Raw genomic sequence first — 23,726 nt, 5'->3', positions numbered from 1 at the left:
TCGTCTTAGCTAAGTATTATATTATAATTATTTATTTTACTTTTGATTTGGTCATGGAAATTCGATAAATAGAACTTTCTCGGAATCCCGGAATTACCAGGGTGCTCCCTAGTCCTGAGATAAGATACGAACAATCGTTCACGTGCTGGCTATTGTGTTGAGCAGAGTACGGATTTATGAAGGTGTAGACACCGTCTAGATAACTAGTTGACCTGCATTAATAATTGTATTTTTTTATTATTATAATTTAATGGCATAATTCTCGTCGATAGAGTGACTTCCATGTCTTTCTATCTTCACTCATTCTCCTCCAGACCTCCTTTTTCTTTCTTTTTCTTCTTTCTCTCTCTCATCTGAGCGCGTACCCGGTTTCTTCTCAGACGTTGAGCATCGGAGCCCGGGCTTCCTCTTTCTCTTCTATCTTCTACTTATTTTCCTTTCAATCAAGTTCTTAATGTAATGATCCACGTATAGTTTTGATAAATTTTAACACTGATCTTTTTTCGTCTATTAGTCTTAGGTTCGGTTGATCAGTTAATATCGATGTCAACTTAAACTTGCGCAAAAAACGCAAAGTGCGCAATTTTAAGGGGCAGGTCAAAGTTAAAGTTAGTGTTGGCTGGTGCTACCCACCCTTACTCTTACGTTCGACTTGACATTTTGTAGATCTCCAGAGGGATTAGCTTGCATCGTCCATTATTCTAGAAACTTCTTTAGCGGACAATGGATGTACCCTACCTACGTAAATCCTCAGCGACCCGTGAAGAGGTTACGATCTTGTCTCTAACATTGAATCTTAGACTTATTACGAGTAGACTACTTTGTCGGCAGTCTCTGGACTACAGCAGGAAATGTAGACTACATTCTATATATGAGTCGGTCACACGTTGAATTTATGCTCATGGATAGGTTGAACGTTTAGGATAATGTATACGGCTTGTTAATAAGGCTTATTTTGTTACAACATAATTTTAGTTATGTTTTCTTTAAAAAGTTAAACAACTACATTGGTATTACTATTTTGTTCTTTGTTCTAGTCTTTATATAAAAATTGTAGGTTATATTTGGAAAATAAATTGAACAATGGTCGTAAAAATTGTACGACCATTGTTTGATTTATTTAAAGTGATCTTTAAATAAATCAAACAATGGTCGTACAACTTTTACGACAATTGTTCAATTTTTTTAATTTTTTTAACTTTAATTTCTTCAATTTTTTTAACTACTACAAATCAGATTTCTAACACTAAATTATCAGCTTGGAACATAGGTAATTTCTAGTAGTCATAAGGTTGCTTGAATCCGTACATACAATTAATTTTTCTTTTATCTATGGTTGAATCAGTCAAATTTGGCGGCTGGTTGTAATACCACAGCTCAATCTACAAAATTGTAAGGTTCTTTTTTCAAGGTAAGCCTTGCCCGGGCTCCGCGGCTTCACGACGCCGAAGGCATAACCGGCAACATGCAGATATGAGAGAGACTAATACCCACAATCTAAATTTCTCCGAAATAGCACAGTTAACTACATACCGGTGCAGCACAGTAACATCATCGCTCTATGCTTTTTATTATGCTTTGGTATTAGTGGCGAAATTCCTATGAATTAGGACATGTATATATATCGCCTACTGTACATTCGACCGCATGTCAACTTACACTTAGTGGATCTTTATGCCTCTGTAATAGGGTGAATAGAGGTAAATTTTGAATTTGCGTTGGTTCATGTGCTTTCGACTCTACGTATTCCAGTGAGCATCAGGTTCCGGAGCTTACGAGCTAAGAGCTTACATTTGCATCGGCGTACTAATCCCAGCACTAAATAAAACTTGGGAACGAATTCCAAGCTGCACAGTGGTCATGTAAACTATGTTTTTGAGTCAGATGTGAAAATGTAAAAAAACAAATTTTATTTTATTTAGACAATGTATGTTGAGACAATAGATAAAATAAATATTGGTTGAGACTATTTTTATTCTTCTCATACACAGGTCGTCTTCGAACTAGACGGGCGTCAGAGTCTCGGAACTACCAAACTGATTCACAATCTTATTCAAAACGCATACAGAAAAGTATCCGCCACAAGCTTCGTCAAAACTCAGTCAAGTCACTGTTATTATTTATTATATTATGACATTTTTCTTTATAGGCATGTTTAAATTAAATATAATGTCAAAAGTGACAAATATGTTGGAACACATCCCACCCTAAGAAACTTAAAAAAATCTTAGATCTGAGGGCTTAGTTCTAATTTTCTTTTTTCTAAACTGTGTCCATATTTTAATCAATGTGGGTGCAGCGATTTAACTGCGAAAGCGTGACAAAGACTCGTATTTATTATATCAATATGGATCGACACAGATAGCTAGCAAAAATTACATACTTATTACAGTTAAATAATTTTTCACGATTAACCTAATCGGGAAAAATGATGTTATATTTATAACTAACTTATGTAATCATTTATATAGGTATATGAAGTACATATAAGTAGTGTAGATGACTAGAGTCAATCAGATATGTAATTTTTAGAAACAATTTGTTGTATGTTACTTTATGTAATATTTTTTGCAAATTAATTTATAAAATGTAAAATTAGTTGTAGATAAAAATGTGATACATATAGTATATAGTGCTATTTTTGCATCCAATAAATTATTCCACAGAAACACTAAAGAAAGGTTCACTTTGAAGTCGGTAGATATATCTTATTTACGAAAAACGTGAGACGATGTCGTGCATAGAAATTAGAATGAGATAAAGGGCCTACGCTAACAATGCCCTTCTTTTGCAGTGGGGTAAATATAGTTACGGCTAAATTAAAAATAGTTGATTCGATTATTATCCAGCCGATTAACAAAATTATTGAACTGTTGGAAAGTAATTTATTTCAACAATTTCCAGTTGGTCTATAACCGTTGATTGGAACGGAAAACGATTTTGCCACCGCGCCGCTTGACATGAGCCGCATATCATAAAACTGAACCTCACTCAATTGAATAAATTTTGTTCCTGTTTATAATAACGAATATTTATGTACAGTCAAATTTAAAATTAATAACCTATAGATTTATTTTCTAATTTAATACTTAGCTTTATACGTTTGCTTTGTAATCAATACATTAGTGAGCGTAATGAGCGTGAGCATTCATTGCAATATAAAATACTAGCGGCCCATAAAAACATAACAAATTGTACACCTAAACCTTCTTCAGAAATCACACTATCTATTGGTGAAAACCGCATGAAAATCTGCGCAGTAGTTTTTAAGTTTATCGCGAAAAAACAGACATACGCGGCAGGGGACTTTGTTTTGTAATATGTAACAATGTAAGGATAGCGATTTAGCCGTGTAAGCGTGATAGACTTTCACATTTATAGGTATAATATTAGTATGAATATGGATAGCAGATACAAATTCTACTCCGTGTTACATTATTCCGATGTCTGCGATCTCGTCGCGACACGTGACACGACCCCACTCACTTTATCCGAGTCTGCTGGTGAAGATTCAATAAGATAAGGATCTTATTGTTTCATCTTCTTTGAAACCATTAGTTCGTGCACTATTTATATCGATGGTAAATTACGTAGGAAACAAATGTATGACTATGCCGGTCCAAGGAATGCTTGGTGTCATCAAGGAAGACGCGTGCCGATGACCGTGCTCACCGGATGAGGAAGCAATCGGGAATATGCTCAGCTCAGACGAGACAGAGAGAGTATTTCGATGGTTTGTTTATACTTAAATAACAGTTACTCTTTGTTAAGTACCTATTTTGTTTATTCTTTGTTATGATAGCTTTCTTTTTCGTTAATTTCATGATGAATTTTGAATTTTTACACAATAATTACTAATAGAGACATATTTTTAGATCAGAAATTTCAAAATGTATATTACTTTTCATAGTGCTAAATTTATTTTTAACCGACTTCCAAAAAAGGAAGAGATTATATTGGTATCAAATTTTAAATGTAAATTGCTAAAACTTTTCATAGCGCTATACTTATTTTCATCCTAAACTTTTCCTTTCTAAAATTTCAAAAAATCACAACCATTATTCAAGAATATGTCCCAAACTCATCCAACCCTGAAATCTTCAAAACATAGTCCCAGGAGTCTCTCAAATAAGCCATAGACAAACTTTCGACTATAGACCATAATTGGATGGCTTTCTTCAATATTTGTACTGCCAGCCAAATATAGCTACTCTCTAGAGTGTTGCTGTGTGCAAAGTTTTCTCGACTGAATCAATTCGAAAATATAGTTAACTTAAGTTTGAGTTAAGTTACCTCGATTTCATTAGGCGGGATTAAAATTGCGCCTTATTGGATGAGTTTGCTAGTTCTTTTTTTTATAAACAGTCATTAATATTTAAAAAAAAAATCAGTTTTTCTAATTGAGTTAGTACCTAAGCCTAATCTTCATTGCAATATTGGCATCACAAAAAACTATTCTCGTGGCGCGCCGGTCAAAATCAATTTCAAATTTGTCGATGCAACTCAACCTAAATCTAAATGTATTTTTTTGGAGATTTAGTAATTATAATTGATTAATAGTAGTCATTTTATAAAATCCGATATTTTGCCAGGACAATTCGCCTCACTACTGTTAAAAAATATATATATGGCAAAAAATATCAGTATTGCATTACGCCAGCATGGTCATATTTCATCGAAACGTCCAATAATCAAATTATACGGCAATTGCGTACAAATAGCAGTATCCGTTTAATGCGCGAACGTTCACTCAGTTGCACTTCTATATAGCGGTAATAGCGGTGAATTTACAACGAATAAGTATAGGTTGATGTGTTGTCGACTGTACAATGAGTTGCAGCTCAGGAGCGTGTACTACAAATTGCACTTAGGTAATTACGAGCGCGTCGCTCTGTCGCGGTTTCGAAGCACGCCATGTTTAATGCAGCGGTTAATTTATTTATTACTAGCTGTTTGCCCGCGACTTCATCAGCGTCGTGTTCTGACAGCATAATTATATTTTTAACATTAATGTTTATTCGTGCCAGATTACTAATTTGTAGTAACAATATGTTATGAAATTTGGTACACTGGTAGAATATAACCTGAAGTAACACACTTTAACACACTTTTTATCCCAAAATTCCCACGGGAGCGTACCTCCTGGACGCAACTAGTGAAATATAAAATTCTTGTTTAATATATAGCATTTATAAGCCCACTACGTTGCACCCAAATAATCTATCCAACAGAAGCGATTTTATTCCATACTTATATAACTGAATAATATTAGTTCCAGCAATGTATGTCTGGTAGCAATAAAAACGTCTGGATTACTTGTGTCTAGAACGTGTAACATACAGGCAGTATTTAGTCAATTACAGGCATTTCCTATATTTTAAGTGTCGTAGAGTTTAAATCAGAAATCAGAACTGTGTAATGAATCAAATTACACGGTATAATCACATTATAATAAAGAGTTCTTGATTGGTTCTCGGAGTTAATTCTAGTCTTTGTTAACAAATTCTTGTCCTTGTTAAAATTTTAAAAATTGTAACAAGTACAAGAATTAGTTTCACTATCTGATTTTGAAATGATTAATCTGTACAGATTAACACATATATATGACATTACCACAGTACTGTGGTAATGTCAATTTTATGAATGATTGATTTTGGAAATGATTTCTTCCACAAGAAAATTGACGGACCGTAATGATGGCGCGGACGCAGCGGTCGAAACGCTCTTAGCACTACTTAGTTTCATTAGCCAAAACAGCTTATCATGAGACAGCATAGCATACAAAACAGATTGCAAACTTTGAAACTACTTAAAATCTAGGTTAGGAAGCTGATTTTTATTGTAATTCTTAAAATATATACGCCTAAATGCTTTAAAAATGGATTGGACAACCATATTTTCTCCAATCGGCAAGGACCCAATCTTTGGCTATTTTCGCCCACCTTTCCACCTGTGTCCTCCCTACATCTTTTTTCCGTTTTAATTGTAATAGATACTGGATACACGGTTCGTCAATTTGATGTCCAGTAAAATTCGTTCCCAATTGAAAAATAAATTTAAATACTTAAATTGTTATAAAAATGTAATCAAACTCAGGCCGCAAATGAACTCCACATTGATTCGGAACGCTCTCCCAATTAGGACTCTGCCAGTTGATTCTCCATTGTCTGAGGATAGCAAGGAATAAATTAATATCGCTCGCAAGCTGCCACTTCATTATGCTGCTCGGGTCTGAGGATTTGATAAAATGCATTGAAATCTGCTATAGATTGTTTTTATTGTTTATATAATTCTGCGTAGTATTATAAAATAGTCTATTACGGCAGATCATGAATAAAAAATCTATTATTTTTACATACATTCGTGTCAACAGCATTTATGGGTACATATTTTGCACCTTAATTTTTGCTATTTTTATACGAAATGCGAAAAATAAAAAATAGGGGGAAATTTTTGAGGTTAAGTGGTCAATAAGTGCGAAACGGACTCACATTATCGGTTCCGTTAGTAACAGACTTAAATTCTAAACCTTACATATTATAACGAGAATTAAATATTATAAATATTTCACTTAACACATTTTTTTATCAGCTTGGTAATGTATCCCACTGTTGGGCATCCCCTTCTATTTTAAATACCCTGTCGAGGGTGGCAACAGGCTACCCTATAGTCTATACCCTATACTCCTATAGACCGTGAAAGAGATGGCAGGCCGACATTACTTATTTAGAAACAAAAATCACAATTATAAGAGAACTAAAGAAACTTGATACTTTCATACAAAAAGTCCTTTCGACTTGATGTACACTAAAAATATCATTAGTGGGTGAATTTCACGTCCGTTTGAACGCGGCGTGTTGCGTTTCATTCAAGAATATATATATTTTTTATTTATAATATTAACATTGTACCAGTACTTTACTTATTTATAAAATAGGATAATTAAATTGATTACTGTGTGTGGTACAATTTAATATACACTAATGATAGCCCGCGACGGCGTTCAAAACGCTCGTGAAATTCCCCCAAATGCGAAAGTATGTGTCTAAAAGAGGATGTGAATGGATGTTCGTTGCTCAATCATGCAAAATCTACTGGACAGATTTGGATGAAATTTGGTATATGGATAAAATTTACTCTGGAATAGCATAAAGAATATATTCGCTATCAGAAAATAATATGAAATGGATAATTTTGATCTGCGTTACAGTGACACATGTGAATGTTACAGAACGTGTAAACGTCACATATCACAATAGACGACATGTCATAAGCTGGAGAATGTATGTCTATTTCCACTGTTATTATTTATTTATGTCAAAAAGTGATGTATTGCGTTCGATGTTGAGAAATAAGATACTTGATACTTGAAGTGGTTCTGTAGTGTACTTGGTAACATTTTCATAAAATAAAGCTGTTTTATCGTGATTAAATAAAACGGTTACAGTTACAGTTACAGTCGCTTCAATGTTGTGAGTTCGCTTCTTTAGTGACTTCAACTTGTGCGTTCACCGTCGTCGTTTAGACAAAATAGCCTTGCGTTTCCTCCGAAGGTTAAAAATATCGTCAAATTTGACTTTCACAAACCTTAGTGTTTTTGCAAGACGGACTAAATATATTTTTTAATTTTTATTAGGACAAATCACACAGATTGAGCTAGCCCCAAAAGTAAGTTGGGACTTGTGTTATGGCATACTAACTCAATGATACACATACATATATAGATAAACATCCAAGACCCAGGCCAATCAGATAAAGATCATTTTCCATCATGACCCGACCGGGGATCGAACCCGGGACTTTACCACTGCCCCACAGAGGTCGTCAACTGTATGGGTTTTTATATAATTTTCATACAAGACCCTTCCAAACTGAAATTGAGTGATGTTTTTGAATTGTAATTCTAGTTGAAAAACACTTCATCGTCTTATCGCAGATGACAACACTTTTCCACTTTGTTTATTTCTATTTAATCAAGTCTGAAATAAATCCAGTTTGCACAAATAAATCCTGACTCCCGAGCGGGTCGTCAAAATTAGCCCATTTACAAAGTTTTATGTTGTCCCGATCAAGAACCTAAGAAGGAAATAGAGTTTGCAATGTAGTAGGTTGTTATATCTATACTATTATTATAAAGAGGTAAGCGTTCGTGAGTTTGTATGTTTGAGGTGGGTAACCTCCGGAACTACCGAACCGATTTTAAAAATTCTTTCACCATTAGAAAGGTACATTATCCAAGATTGCTATAGGCTATATTTTATCTCAAAATTCACATTGGAGCGAAGCCCCGGGCAAAATCTCGATAAATACTTGCTGATATAGCGGCCCTGGGCTTTGGCGATCTATGGCTGCGGAAGAACCGGGAAATCAGAGAGAGATTGCGGATAAAAAAATTGTACCAAATAGTCTTTCAGTACATCAATGATAGTTACCGTTTAAACAAATTACATACAAGATTTAAAATTACCATAGCTATTATATCTACACGATCATGAAATATTATTGATTTTGTCTTTGAAACAGATTTTTTTAACAGCAAAAAGTCGTATGTTTATTAGGATAATTTTATTATACCTTTAGATACAACATGGATATACGAGCGGAGCTGTGTGCACAGAGCTGTATTAATAAAAGAAAGAGAATGAGATTAAACAATCATGAATAAAATTACATAAACAAAAAATCATGGTTTCGACTATATTTACATTATTAGCTCCATGACGCCAAGCACCGGAAATTCATCTCCAAAAGTTAGAATACGCAGTTACTTCGAATTGTTGCATGTTTGCTTTTGAGAAACTTCGGGACTTCATTTGTCGGCTATTGTTAAAGTTTTATTAAAGGTGAAACGAATAATTGTGAGTTATAATAACGTTATGCGATAAACTCGTTTTGAATTTTCTCGAAAAGAAAAACATCTCCTTTACTTTCGTTTGACTTTAACAAGGCCAAGTTAAAGGCCGATTTGTGGAATTTATTCCGTTTCTTTGACTAAAATTGGGACTAATTGGACAGGCACATTAAGTTCCACCTTCAAAAGTTTTCGTTTTAATAAATTATTTATTCTTGTCGAAAGATTTTGAGTCTTGGTTTCGGTAGGCATTATTAAATTTCAAAACTTAGTTAAACTTATAGTCTTGTTACACATTTTTTTGTGTATCTTTGATAAATTTTATTTCATTTAGAATACGATGTGAAAAAGTTGTGAAAATCTAATTTCTGAATATATGATTTAATTTGACTTGTGTATATGTGAGTCCTAATTTGTATATACTCTACTCACGTATTATTAGTGAAACCAACAAACAGTTTCAAAGTCCTTCATCAAAAGTTGGAGTAATTTGTGTTTGTCTTATTAAACCCAAATTAAACAACGAGTTTGAATGTGTTTCTCTTCGAACCGAAACTGTCAAACAGAGTCGGTTTCACCTGTAAACTTTGACGTTAACTGTAACCTATGTGGAAAAACCAGTAAGAAAAACGCACGCAAAAAAAAAGCACGCCATTTTGTCGAAACGCGTAGGTGCTAGCTTAATTTTGAAAAATGGTTCGATTTCAACGTTTTATGAACGGAATTCCAACAATTAAATAATACGGACTCGATCCTCCTGTTTCAAATTCTTTGTCCCCGAACGTTACTTTCCTTTCTCGGCATTGGAAGCAGCGTAATTCTTCCGATAATCTCGCCGAACAAATTCATCAGCAAAGCTTTGCCTGCCTAAGATTAGTCTGGAAGTCGATCAGTTGGTTACACAGATAATAATGGGCTTCTTTGGGAGTTCTAAACCATGATATGAATATGTTTAGATCGTGGAATTAGTAGGTACCGGAGTACCATTAATCTAAACATATTCATTCATTCAATAAACAGACTATTCTGAAATGATTGTAATTTGTATGTAATTATTTGACTACATCACACTAAAGTTAACGTAGTTTTAAGTTCTGTACTAATGTTTAACTGTGAGACATACATATATTTTCCAATTGGTTGCCGAAAATAAACGCGTTATTATTTTATATTTTTCTTACAAGTCTTATTTTATAAACAACCTTTGTCTTTTTATAATTTTACAGCTATATAGATTAAAATAGACTTTTTAGAAATTTACTTTCGTGTTTCACTTCTAGAACGTATTGGTTTGAAGTAATATTTGATTTGATTTAATAAAATTCAGTAATAAGATGTTTTTACATATTGAGACTCGCTGGAAACGGACTGTACTTAGTGTGGCAATCATAAATCACACTAAAATCCTGTTCAGCTGTACAGTTTTAGTGTGGATTAAGTAACAAAAGGATCAGTAGCCTTCTAATGCAAAACCAATATTAGGGAATTGGAGTGAGGACGTAAATCAGCTCTTGTACCTGGGAACCGATTAGATCCTCGCATAAAGGTACTCTGAGCGCGGGTGTGGCTCAAGTCATAAGATTGTAGTTAATTTTTATCCCCCGGAATAAACGGGTGCTATAAGATTTACGTAGACATGCAGACACAACAAAAACTTTGAAGAAATAAAACAATTTGTAGGAAGTGTAAGAAATGAACATATATTATAGTTAACAATTTGTAGGAAATTACTTTTGCCCATGTAAAAACAGTACACGTTTTCCAGCCATCCCAAATATTTCACACAATTTCAAATTGGTAGTCGCCGATTTTGTTACGATACAATAAACATATTGTATGTACTTTTACAATTCGGAGAGTTAAAGTGCATTTAAATTTAAAGAACTAAATAAATAAACTGGATTGAATATTGGACTTCGAGACAACGCTTTTTAAGAAATATAATTCAGTTACGTTAAATTAGTAGAATGAAATCAATATGTTCAATTTTGATTTCATTGTCTAGATTATGAATCACGTCACATTTTATCTTCTAAGTGTAACCCCGTCAAATTTGACGTTGATTTTCACCGTCGCGCTGCTGACGTTTCGACAAAATGGTTTACTTTGCGTTTTTCTGCGCATGTTATAGTTAACGTCAAAGACGGCTATGCAACCTGCCCTAAACTTTATGACTTACCGATGTGTTTTTTTATTATTTTCTGGCAAATTGAATCGCTCAAAGCCTTTCAATTTTCCCAATAAAAACCTTTTTTTACGCGCACGTAACTTCGACAATAGCTGCTTTGTAAAGATATTTCTCTCGTTGATATAAAACGTGCCTATTCCAATATTCTTTATACACTTTTAGAGATAACTGTATCAATAAGTTTGCATTAAAGTATTTGTTTATTATTCATATGTACTTTAAAATAAAATATAGAAACTCAGTCGTTTTTTCACTTATTTGTTGTAGGCTCCTACAAGTAAGAATAGAATATGTTTATTCACACGTCGTATTTTAAAATAATATTTTAATAAATCTCAACTACTGAGGTAACAGAACCATTAACCCTAGACACGACCTCAAACGTCATTATAAATCTACAGAACAGATCGGAATGATTGCTTCTGGAGAATTGCTGGCACATCTGTCTTAATGCTACTAGAAATATGGCTGCAATTTAGTTTTCCAATAAAATTACTATTAGAAGAAAGAATTTAATTGCAAATTCTCGTAAACGTAACTCTGGAGTATGTACTAGCTATATACACTGGACCAGACAGCATAGAACAGCAAAAATGAAAAATATACATATGTATTCACTAAAGATATTTACCCGATTTTCCGATTTAGATACTCCGTTGCATAGTAGGCGCCACGGTCATCCATTAACTGTTTTTTGACGATGATTTTTTTTGACGATCTCGGTGGCGCCTTGGTAAAGTTCTTGCCACTAAACCGAGAGGTCCCGGGTTCGATACCCGGTCGGGTCATGATGGAAAATGATCTTTTTCTGATTGGCTCGGGTCTTGGATGTTTATATATACATACATGTATTTGTTATAAAATATAGTATCGTTGAGTTAGTATGCCATAACACAAGTCTCGAACTTAATTTTGGGGCTAGCTCAATCTGTGTGATTTGTCCTAATATATTTATTTATTATTTATTTTATATTCGTTTCCCAGCTGAGGCAATCATTTATACCCATATAGCATAAACAAAATATTACACAATAGTCAATTCGGTTTCACTAAAGGTCGTTCCACTACTGATGCAGCAGCCACTCTAGTTGGAATTATCAATGATGCTTGGGAAGCCGGACAGGATCTTATAGGTGTATTTTGTGACCTTTCAAAAGCTTTTGACTGTGTCGACCACAACATACTGAAACATAAGCTTAAATTCTATGGTGTCACTGGAGCGGCCCTTGATGTACTATCTTCTTACTTAGACAATAGAACTCAGAAAGTAGAAATTAATAGAGCAGCCACTAACAGCGCTCCTGTGCACATGGGCGTGCCTCAAGGCTCATTATTGGTCCTTTTCTATTTCTAGTTTATATAAATGATCTTCCTTGTCTTGCCCAACAATTGTGTGATGTAATTTTATTTGCTGACGACACGTCACTACTGTTTAAAGTTAATAGAAAAAGTAGAAATTATAACAATATAAGCAACATTATGTCACTTGTGCTTGAATGGTTTACAACTAATAACCGACCGTGGTAGTTCCGAAATGCTAGTAGTTTGTAGCTTTGGTAAACATCATTTAATTTAGAATATGACGTGAAAAAGTGCCTATGAAGGCCTAATTTCTGAATAAATGATTTGATTTTGATTTTGATTTTGACCCATGATCACAAATATTTGTCAGGTTCAGCCGTTTGGCCGCAGCGACGGACGTGTGTCTATACAGATACACAAACATGTTAAACTTATACGTTACATATACATACATTTACATATATATATTTTTTTAATATCTTAAGTTTAATTAGATGAGGATGTTGTTAGATTATAAAATAGTAACTTTCAACTATTATTTCACATCGGGACAAAACTTTTCGTATTAAACCGCGTCTAAAAGATAATATTGTGATCCGAACTATGGAACTCAATGCCGAAGGTAATGGAAAAGTTTGTGTTCCAGGTGCCATCTGGGATATTACTTTAATATCTGCTGGACGAGCAACTTTGCCAATAACATATATATTTATTTATTAGCCTTTTCCCGCGGCTTCGCCCGCGTAAATTTCCCACGGTAACATTTAATTTCCAGAATGAAAGGCACCCTAGGTCCTTCATATTTCAAACTATATGTATGCAAAAGTTCAAGAAGATTGGTTGGGTTAGATAGAGCGTGAAGAGGTAGCAAACAAACCCACTTTTGTATTTATAATATTAGTTAAGATGGGATGAGGATATTAGTTGAGATCGAAAAACTGGAATAGAATTGAACAAATCTGAAATTTATTTTAGGACTTTATTGTATAGAATATTGCTTGTTCTTCCAATTAGAAACTAAACAAACAAACGGCCCCTCTTATTCATAAGATATTCAAAGCATACTTCAAGTTAAAGCATGTTTTGTCACTGTCGCACACACACAGAACGAGGCAAACTGCTTTAGGTTAAAATATGCCTTACGTTTTTTATGAATAAAAGGATAGGGCTTTATCCAACAGTCTACCGACAGAGTGTTTTGGAGAAAGTTACGGGAAGTGCAAAATTTACGAAAAACCTACCAGTTTATACATGTGTATAGATATATAATTACAATTTCTATTGGCTTCTTAACAATCTAACATAGTGAATTAAAATTGTTATTTTTCAATGCATTGCTTCTACTGCAAGCTCAAAGACAAAATCACAAAGCACGCAAAAGTTTTGCAAACTTTTCCCCCAGAGTACAAGAATTCCTTTCCTCACAGCTTTTGTGTAAGCTTTTACAGAAGCTTCCGAAGTATATAGCAGAGAATCCCTTTATTAAACATTAATCACTGTTAAATTTCGCGAAGATTCGCAATCAATCAAAGTTCACAAACTTGAAAGTTTGTGTGGAGCTTTCAAGATATGAACTCTCATCTTGGGAGCTTACAATGTGGTGTGATTCCGAACACAGCGATATGTCAACTGTTGTGTTAGAATATCACTCATAAATTTATATAAACCAAACGAATTCTGGATCTGTATCGCATTCTTGACTGTGACGCCTCAAAGGCTGGGGTTAAGCCGCTTAATTCCGATTTCCCTTCGGCAATGCTGTTGTTACCTATCAGCTCCATGCTAAAGGCTGGAACACATGCCAATTGGAAAATGATGTAATATTAGGGACTAAAATTGCGTTATCTACCTTTTCTTGAAGCGTTTCTTCTTTCTGTAACCCTAACTAATTTATTCCAAATCATACGAAATAATGAAACAACAGTTCAAAAATTGGGCCCAGTTTTTAAATACTATAGGTATTTTCTCGAGTCGATGTTGGACTCTATGGGATAATGCAGCATACGCACTGAAATCGCGTGAATGTACAGCATGTGAAACATGCTATTGCCAAGGTTGGTTTAAATTTGTCCAATCCCTGAACACTGAATAGGTACACAGATACAACATTTACTGTACTTTAACATCACTAACTTAGTATCCCATAACACAAGTCTCCATCTTACTTTGGATGTTAATTGTCCCTATATGTATATTTATTGACTGTTTTACTCTAAGGTTTTTTAGTATTCTAATTAAAGTTTTTTCTATTTACCGGTTGACTGGAATCATCCCTTCATGAGATAAGTTCGCCGTATCAATTTTTTTTTATAATGTTCAATAAAGTAATTTTAAGCCAACTTTTATTAAATTGATATTATTGAAATTGTATTTAAAACACGTAACTTCAAACAATACTTAAATGTTTTTACGCTTGAAGATGCAAAAATATAAAGTTTTTTTTATCAAAACATCGAATAATCATTTCGAATATTTTAAAAGCGTCACGTTTTCGGCCTTACCAATTAAAGTGACATTAACTTTCTTTGAAAATAAATCTTTTCCATCGCATACATTTCAGCTGAAGAGAATCAGGTGTCTTTAACTCTAAACTGTTTGAAACAGGCTTTGGAGAAACGAAACTGCGAAAGTTATTTCTTTCAAAAAATTTTAAAACATTGAAAGTCACTTTCGCTTTGCTAAACGCTGTTACTTGCTACGAATCGTAGCATTTAAATGAGGTTGCACACGTAGCTAAAGCGCTCAGTGTTATGGATATGAAATCCGCGCTCATAGGATTGGATACGAATAAAAAATTAATTAAATATCTGAAAGAGTAAATGTAACTTGAAATGTTACAAAGTTACACATTTTTTTCATTGCTGCGTAACGTATCTTTAACTTTGACGTTAATTTTAACCTGCGCTCCGCATCCAATTAGATAAAATGACTTACCTTACGTCGTTCTGCTCAGGTTTAAGTTAAAGTCTAGGTTGACTGGTGCAATTATTAATCCGTTTTTCACTAAAACTAGGGTAAACGCACCAGTGGTAATGCAGTCCGATATAAGTAGTTAATTAAACCTTTAAACCTGCGCTGGACTTGCAGATAATTGCTTTCTCGTTCGCAAACCGCCAGAGTGTCACGTACAAAAGGGCATATTTGCATAGCATCTCACTTGCGATGTGAGATTACATTCTCTACAAAGTTTAGGAATTGATAGTATATGCATAAGACTTAAATTAAATATCATACTATCTCTCTCATCTGAGCGCGCTGTTAGTTATCAGGTTGTGACGCCCCAAAGCCATCAAAATTTTGGAGATTTGATTTGCCAATAATGGTCTGACAACTAAGGATGCCAACGAAAGAGGTAAATAATAATGTTATCGTAAGGTAGCTTCCGCTGAAGAAAAATATCGTGAGAAAACCTGCACACTGGTTGATAGTTTCAATTCACTAGTGTATGCGATTACTTGCTATTAGACGCGGTAGGTCACCGTAAAAGTCGTGTCAGAAGCCTATAGGCGACTTGAATAAAATCTCACACCAGTGCTAGTAATTAATACACTCATTAAGAAGAAGTTACATATCCTTACCGTACCATTATCTTCCGTTCACTCAGCCGAGCACAAATTTACATCGTGTGAAAGTTTCGAACAAGCCTCGTAAAACGTAAACGCTCACGTAATATGTTAATGTGTTTCAAACCTATTGCGCAAAACCTTCTAATGCCTTCACAACTTGCGACATTTACGAGTTTTACTTCATAAATGAAAATATTTTTTTTTTTCGAGTTTGTCATTGTTAACACTGGTGTCAGATTTTATTTAAACCGTCAACATACGTAACATTGTGTCAAATGGTCACCCAGGTCTGTGAAAACCTACAAATCATTTGTAATTTAGATTGGTATTTTTTTAAAGAAACAAAGAAAAAGGAAAGAAATAGAAATTTATTCTGAACTGAACACATTTACAGTTTACGCTTTACCTGAAATATATCTAATTTTAGAAAAATTTAATATGGGAAATCCCGAAAATCGAAGCCGAACAACTCAAGAATAATAGTCACAGCGCTGATATTCAGCTGTGTCTGTAAAACTGAAATAAAACAGTATTTTTACTTCAAACATATATGAAAACAAACAGATACACAAAAGCAAAACTACATTTTTCATGTTTGCAAATGCAAACACGCAAACACGTTCTGCTGAAACATTTTTAAAATTCTATTTTTGCGGGCTTCAATTAAGCTTTCCTTTATGTTGGTTTGCGTGTGTGTGAAAAATTACAAGTTGAGTTTATTATGTAACCAGCATTCAACCACTGCTTAGGGTGGGTTGCACGAAACAATTTTGACGTTAACTTTAACCTGTCAGCAACCGCAGTCGTTTAAATATGGCGTATTTAAAATTTGACGGGACATAATATATATACGTATATAATACACATGTTATTATATGAGCAATTAGCACATAATACCTATGTGAATCAATTTTACGTCGCCTGAAATAAAGGATTTATTATTATAAAAGAAAATGGTGATAAAGGAATATTATAATACTTTTAGTAACAAAAAACTTGAAAATGCACCGTTGTCGTGTCGGATTATGAATCAAGTGGCGCGGAGCCGGGATGATACAGCATTTTAAAGGATTTCCGTCAGAAAGTCGATCTTTGGAAAACAACGAAATGCGAAGCCGCATTTTTTTTTTTAATTTTAATTAATTCTTGCCATGAACATGATGTGCAAATTCTTTGCTAATGTTGATAAATGTTTTACTGAAAGATAATACGGACGCGACCTTAATTTTTATATAATATCTAGGCCATTTATTATAATAATAAATTCATTTGTTCAGACTTGTCAGTAACAACGAGATATTATATTACCTACGTTTGGTAAGTAATATAAATTCCCATGGGAACGCTAGCTCGTTGTGTTTTTCTTAGCTAGTCTACATTTGTGTTCAATTTTGTGTGAACCAATAGCTCGCATCTGTTAAAGCACTGTCCGTGGCGTTATACCGGCTTACTATACGTTCCAGTTTTGGACGTAAACTGATCTGCAACACAAATTCGTATCATGGTAGTATTTCTAATACTAATACACAGTAAATTTCATTTACACATGTAAGTCGCGGTATTGTGTACACCTGAAAATATAAATTTCATTTACTCATGTAAGTGGCGGTATTGTGTACACCTGAAAATATCTGTAATTAATTATACTTTTAGTACAATAATCTACAATCTTTTTGTATCTTCGATACGAAGTACTCCTTTTGTTTCGAATAATACAAGAAACAATAACAATGGGCAAAGGAATGGAGGTATTGTTTCGATGCCTTTGACAATGTTCACGATCAGATTAAGCTATTGATTGTTACTAAATAATGTCTCTTGTACTTTTCATTGTAATATCCAGGCCTATGTATAAATGATAAGATAAGATAGATATAAAAATACATATGATAGATATATATAGATTGAGATACGGTAGAACTGTAGCAGTGGCTTGATGTGAACGGAAAATATGACAGATTAATAACTAGATAAATATATTATCCCCTGAAGTATACAAAACCCAGCGGCCGACACTAAATCCCCGGCAGGAGTCTCTATGGAGGCTTCGCGCTCTCTGACTGAAGAAGTGACCGAAAAAGAGAGATTAAATAGAGAAAAAGTACCAAAGCCAGAATTTGAAAGAACTGACTTAAAATCCGTATGACTGTCAATGGCATTTCCATTTCAATAAATTAAATCTTATTTGCCATTGTATTCAAGAGCGTTTGTCGAGCCTCCCATTTCTTGGAGCGATTTTACACAGACATCACTTTGGACAAGGATTTTTAAATCTGGAATGTCTGAATTTTCACTTAATTGTCACTGCTCCATTGCGCTGCGTTGCGTCCACATCGTCGTTTTTATATAAATAGTACCAGTACTATTTATATAAAAGAACATATATATCTTAATGTATCCAGATACATTAAGATATATATGTTCTTGATCGTTTTACTTATGTTTCACATTGATATAGGTTGATGCACGCAGTTATCACATACAATACAGCGCTGATCTCTTGACGGAGCGAGGCGTTCCTCTAAACTTGTACAAATGACATGTACAGCATAATTGCAGTCAAAGCGGGAAATCACTGTATAAATATTGACAAAATTGTAGTTCACACTAGTAAAATAATCGTAATCTAAAGCCAGAACCAGTATAATCAAAAACTTTTCAATAGTTTTTTAGGAAAATTTATCTTTATAATACATGGTAGACATAGATGACTATTAGAATGGATAACAAAATATTACGTCACCCTGTGGAACCAGAGCTAAAATCTGCAGGTGCTATATACCTTGTACCTGTGTACCCGAGGGTTGTGGAGAGTGGAGGACCTCATAATGAGATGGCGCTTGTTAGCCGGCCCTCGGCTTCTGCATCGGCTTGTGCGATGTTACGTTTATTTTATAGTAGCGATCCGCCTTTGCTCAGATAAAAATATCTAAGCCTTCCTCAGAAATCATGGAAAACTCCATGAAAAGAGGTTTGAGATTATATTTAAAGAAACTCAAAGTAAGGATAGTCAGATAAATTAAATTACTTAATCTAACTTGATTCAGCTATAAACTATTCTGGGTTTAAACTTAATCTCAAAAACAAACAAACCAAGCTAAGACTTTAAACCACCAACTGAACCAGGGCGTGATTCTAATAACATTTAGTTATATTTGTTTCATCGTGTTTAAGTGTCATTTCATTAGTAGCCCTTATTTTGATTTACATTAATTTGTTTAAAGTTCATTGCTCATCTTCGCGTATTGGCATAACATGGTTTCATTCGGAGCTGTAACGCCGCGAACTCGGCTTAGCTTAAAAAAATGTAAAAACTTTGAAGTTTCATATAATTTTACCGGATATCTGTCTAACCTCAACTTTCTTTGCTAATGCAATTATTCTGTGTCCTTTTATCGCCGCGTACGATATCCACCTCCATTAAACAGTTATGTCCCGGAACGAATTAGGAGTACTTCTATTTTAGGGTGCGACTAAACTTAAAGTTTTATGAATCGGTACACACGAATAGCTAACCAATAAAATGGTCACAACGCGCAATAATCGTAAACTAAAACTTGAGTTAATATCGGTCAATCAGCCTTCCAACATTCCAACCATTAAATCTCAAGGTCGTGAGTTCAAGCCCTTCGAATTTTATCTTCATTAATGTACAAAACTCAATGTGATTAAGCAGTAAGCGGTGGTAAGATTAAAAAAATAATTATAATTTTAAAAGGCCCAGAAAAATATAGTTTATAAACGTATTAGATGAGACTAGTAATGTCGCATTAGACAATACACTCTTTATTGCATCAAAAGTGATAAACATAGGAAAAAAATATCAACCGTTACGCTCGTCAATACCGTGTTTGCACACCGGTTTGAACCATTTGTTTCAAATTTAATTTATAACAAAATTATACGTTTGTGTAACATGAAAAATGTGAGCCCTGAAAAATGTAAACACTTGGTTAGAGCACTACTAATGATCTGGGACTGTGTTCAAACTGAATTGTTGTTGGCGACTTTGAAGTAACTTTATACTTTGTCTATCCCTATCTTCTCATTTAATTTTTGTAGTACACAAATATGTATATAGTTTAATAGATTATGTGTAATAAACCTTATTGTCATTGGCTTTTTAAATCAACATTGTTAACCTGTTTTTAGCTGCCACAGGACAGGCTTGCAGCATAGTGTGGAGCCAAATGGTAAATTATTCTTGTATACGTGCAAGTTAAATAAATCATTCATTCATTCATTTATTCATTCATTCATTTAACCTACAAAAAAATATAAAAAGGCACAAGGAAGCCTTATTACTAAAGCGATCTCTTCCAGTCAACCTAAGGGTGATTGTATTTATTACCTTTAAAATGTGTTAACTTCATACAATAAAGTAAAATTGGGTGACTTTCATTGAACACATCTCATAGATGATAGGTTTATAATAGCACACTCGTATGACCCGATCGTGATCATGCAAGAACAGCTTTATATATTATAAGTTACAATAATAATTAAAATGGGATGCTTGTCTATGGCATTTGTGTGTACTGCAAAAATATATTTAAGCTTATGAATGAATAAACAAATGAATGTTTTCCCTATAGATAAAAATACCTCGTGTAACTTCAGCCCAAATTACAATGTATTTTAAACTCTGTGATTCTGGCTATATACAATCGGCAAATAGTTCGCCGCCTATTAGAGATATCAACATGCATTGCTGGTTGTACCTTGCGCTAAAAAAAAGCTTCCATAAAAACTACGTCGTATACACATCTATTCGAGTCGGTATCTGTCCGAAATCGCCGATAGAATAGGTATAGGCGGCATGAAATAGAATTCCCCCATTCTGTAGCCCCTACCCCAATATTTCAAAGGTTCGCGTGACCAGGTAACTTCGGACTTTCGTGATTGATGCTCCCGAGGGCATAGTTACGATGTTGATGTAGATAACACAACTTCAAAACTGTATTTCAATTTTAACCCTCGACGGAGAAGAGGATATTTATTAAGTAAATGTATCGAGTCACACAAATCTTTATAATTACGAGTATATATAGAATACGTAGTCGATGTTTTCAACGTCGCAAATGCGCCGGCCGAACAATTATTTACCTATTGTGTGTCGATTCTGCGCGATCGACGGTTTAATGATTATAAATGTATCATGCAAATAGACTGTCAAATTATATACAGCTTTTATTCTAATCTAATGTGAGTTAGTTTCTTAGGTACCTCTATCGAATATATCTATACAGCTTTGGGGTCGTGGTTCTGGAACGAAATAAATACTCGATCAGAAGGTTGCGTGTTCAAATCACGTCGGGGTCACCACTTTGGAGCCGTGCGGTTCCCCAGGCGCAACACCTAGCCTGGCGGGAAGATCTTCCCTTTGTGGCGGTCGAGCATAATCACCTAGCTACCGCTACACAGCTAATGTTTTTGAAATTTGGCATGGTTATGTATGGTCATAGGGTAGGAAATATCTCATACGTATAATATCATGTGCTTAGTAGTACGGAAAAGGACATTGGGTAGGTTGAAAATCCACGCGTGAGAACCTACGGGCAAAAGCTAAATTAAGTGGGACAAAAATGTCAAAGTGGACCTGTACCGTTTAAAATATCTATATAGGCTATGACTGAATATGTTATTAATGTTACTAGCTGCCCGCCTCTGCTTTGTTCAGATAAAACTATAATGAAAATAGTAGCCTACGTTACTCCAGAAGATTTTGTCTATATCTATCTAAATTTCATCAAAATCGGTCGGTGTATTTTTGTAGTATATTCATTACAAATAACAAAAATGCAAATTTTAATTTTCTTTGTATAATTGAATTTACAAAAAATAACTCGTCAAATTATTAAAGAACTTGTATTTTTTCAGTTGCAGCCACTCTCACAACCCTCCCATCTTCTTTCATAGTCGTATTCCTCATGGCTGAGGGTCGTGGTCATTACGTGGAATGAAACACGCACAAAAACTTTCTTGGCATTATTAATGGAGTGGTTTGCCATTGCCTTCTCCATTTCACACACAAGTTAATAATAATCAACTAGTGTGCAGGTTTCCTCACGATGTATTCCTTCACCGGAAGCAAGTGGTGGTCTATGAAAACTACTATACATGAGTCAGATTGGTATACAAACTCATGTGGCACGAGTAGGATTCGAACCTGGGATCTTTCGATCCACAGGCGGGCGTCTTAACCATTACACCACCACCGCTTCCCATATTATATGATTATTCCTATATTCCAAATATTTTCGGCTACATTTTTCCACGAATCCATCTAACATGTTTTTGTATGCGGATGTAAAAAATGAAAAAAAAACGTATTTTATGTTAAGAGCACGTAACAGCATTTGGGTCACTAAAGTTTTATACAGTTGTAAAATCATTACATAGTATAAAACAAGGTAGCTTCCCACTGTCTGTCATCTTTAAAACTACGGATACCCCCGTTGCGTATCCGTATTTTGATGTGATTATTGTTTTTGATTTAATAGATAGAGATTCAATAGATTTTTTAAACTTATTTTAAATACTAGTTGTTCGCCGCGAACACAATATTTTTTTCTACAAAATTGTGAATATTTCAAAAACTACTGAACCGATTTTAATGCCCCACGAAGTTAAAAATTCTATTGACAGATTCTACATACCTTTTAAATTTTATCAAAATTGTAAAAAATCAAACCAACGGTTCGTAAGTTATCGCGTTACAAACATACAATTGCATTTTTTCCCCAAGTTGAATTGTAGGCCTCGCTCGCTTCGCTCGTTCGCTCAATTACGTAAAAAATATACATAAATTTGTATATTTCAATTTGGCACAGTATCCGCTGGTCGGACCACGGCACAGCCAGTCATGTCGCTAATCAAATGTCATGTAACGTGTCACACGCAGGGCTCGGAGCGGCTTGCAAAATGGTTCAGCTATGTGTGAAGTCATTATTATTTACACTATTCTCATATTTTTTACATATAATATAAGGAATAAATGTCCTATTAATCTATCTATAAGTGTTAATAGTGGAAAAATAACTAATTGACAACACTATAACATTATGTAAATAAGGTTTCGTTGTAACAGTTTTCCTATGATCAATGTTAGGTTTGCACCCTCATCTTCTAATTTGAGATAGTAAACTCATGTAAGATAGATTTTTATCGCTTGTGTTATATTACACTGAAGTTAAAAAAACGGATTTGAATTGTAATACAATGAAATTTAAATACTAATTTCCAAAATATTCAAATTAAACCTTCGATTTCGATTCAGTCAGTTCGAAAAGGAACTTTCTAGAATATTCTATTAAACTTCAACGAAACCTGGTTTCCAATGCTGTTATTTCTCTCTTCATTTAGTGAAATAGCGTCTACATTGGCTGGCTGGCAGCGGAGCCATGCAATTTGACGGTAACTCAGTAACAGGTTTAGCCCTAGGCCATTTAATATCTGGCAATGGGCTTGTATTTTATTGACGTAGGGTTCACACAATCCTTTGCGGGCTCGACTTTGCTTTTCACATCTCAGCTAACCAATCACAGGTCGACATTGTGACGCAACGACAACCACGACGCAATGTGATTGGTTCGCTGCGACTCACACAACCCTGTGTAGACACAGCAAAACAAAATGATGTCTAAATTTGAGCAAATCATTGATTCGGTCGATAAATTGTTTATTCGGTCTCTATACAAACCTCTACGGGAAATAGGCACGACAGTAATAACCAATGGACAGATAAATGAAATCGGGAAATGAGTCTTAAATTTAATCAAATCTAATCCTGTTCCACGTGGACCTAGCAGAAAAATTT

At 34.3% G+C, this 23,726-nt stretch overlaps 1 protein-coding gene across 2 annotated transcripts in view; it reads left to right on the top strand.

Annotated features, from left to right (window-relative positions):
- LOC128672306 (uncharacterized protein) overlaps window positions 1–23,726 on the top strand; it is a 107,168-nt gene that overhangs the window by 21,645 nt on the left and 61,797 nt on the right. The gene's annotated exons all lie outside the window — the stretch shown is intronic.

Source organism: Plodia interpunctella, chromosome 9 (assembly GCF_027563975.2).
Source record: "Plodia interpunctella isolate USDA-ARS_2022_Savannah chromosome 9, ilPloInte3.2, whole genome shotgun sequence".
Taxonomy (NCBI): domain Eukaryota; kingdom Metazoa; phylum Arthropoda; class Insecta; order Lepidoptera; family Pyralidae; genus Plodia; species Plodia interpunctella.
The sequence above is the reverse complement of the archived record's forward strand: the minus strand, read 5'-3'. Positions and strand labels throughout refer to the sequence as shown.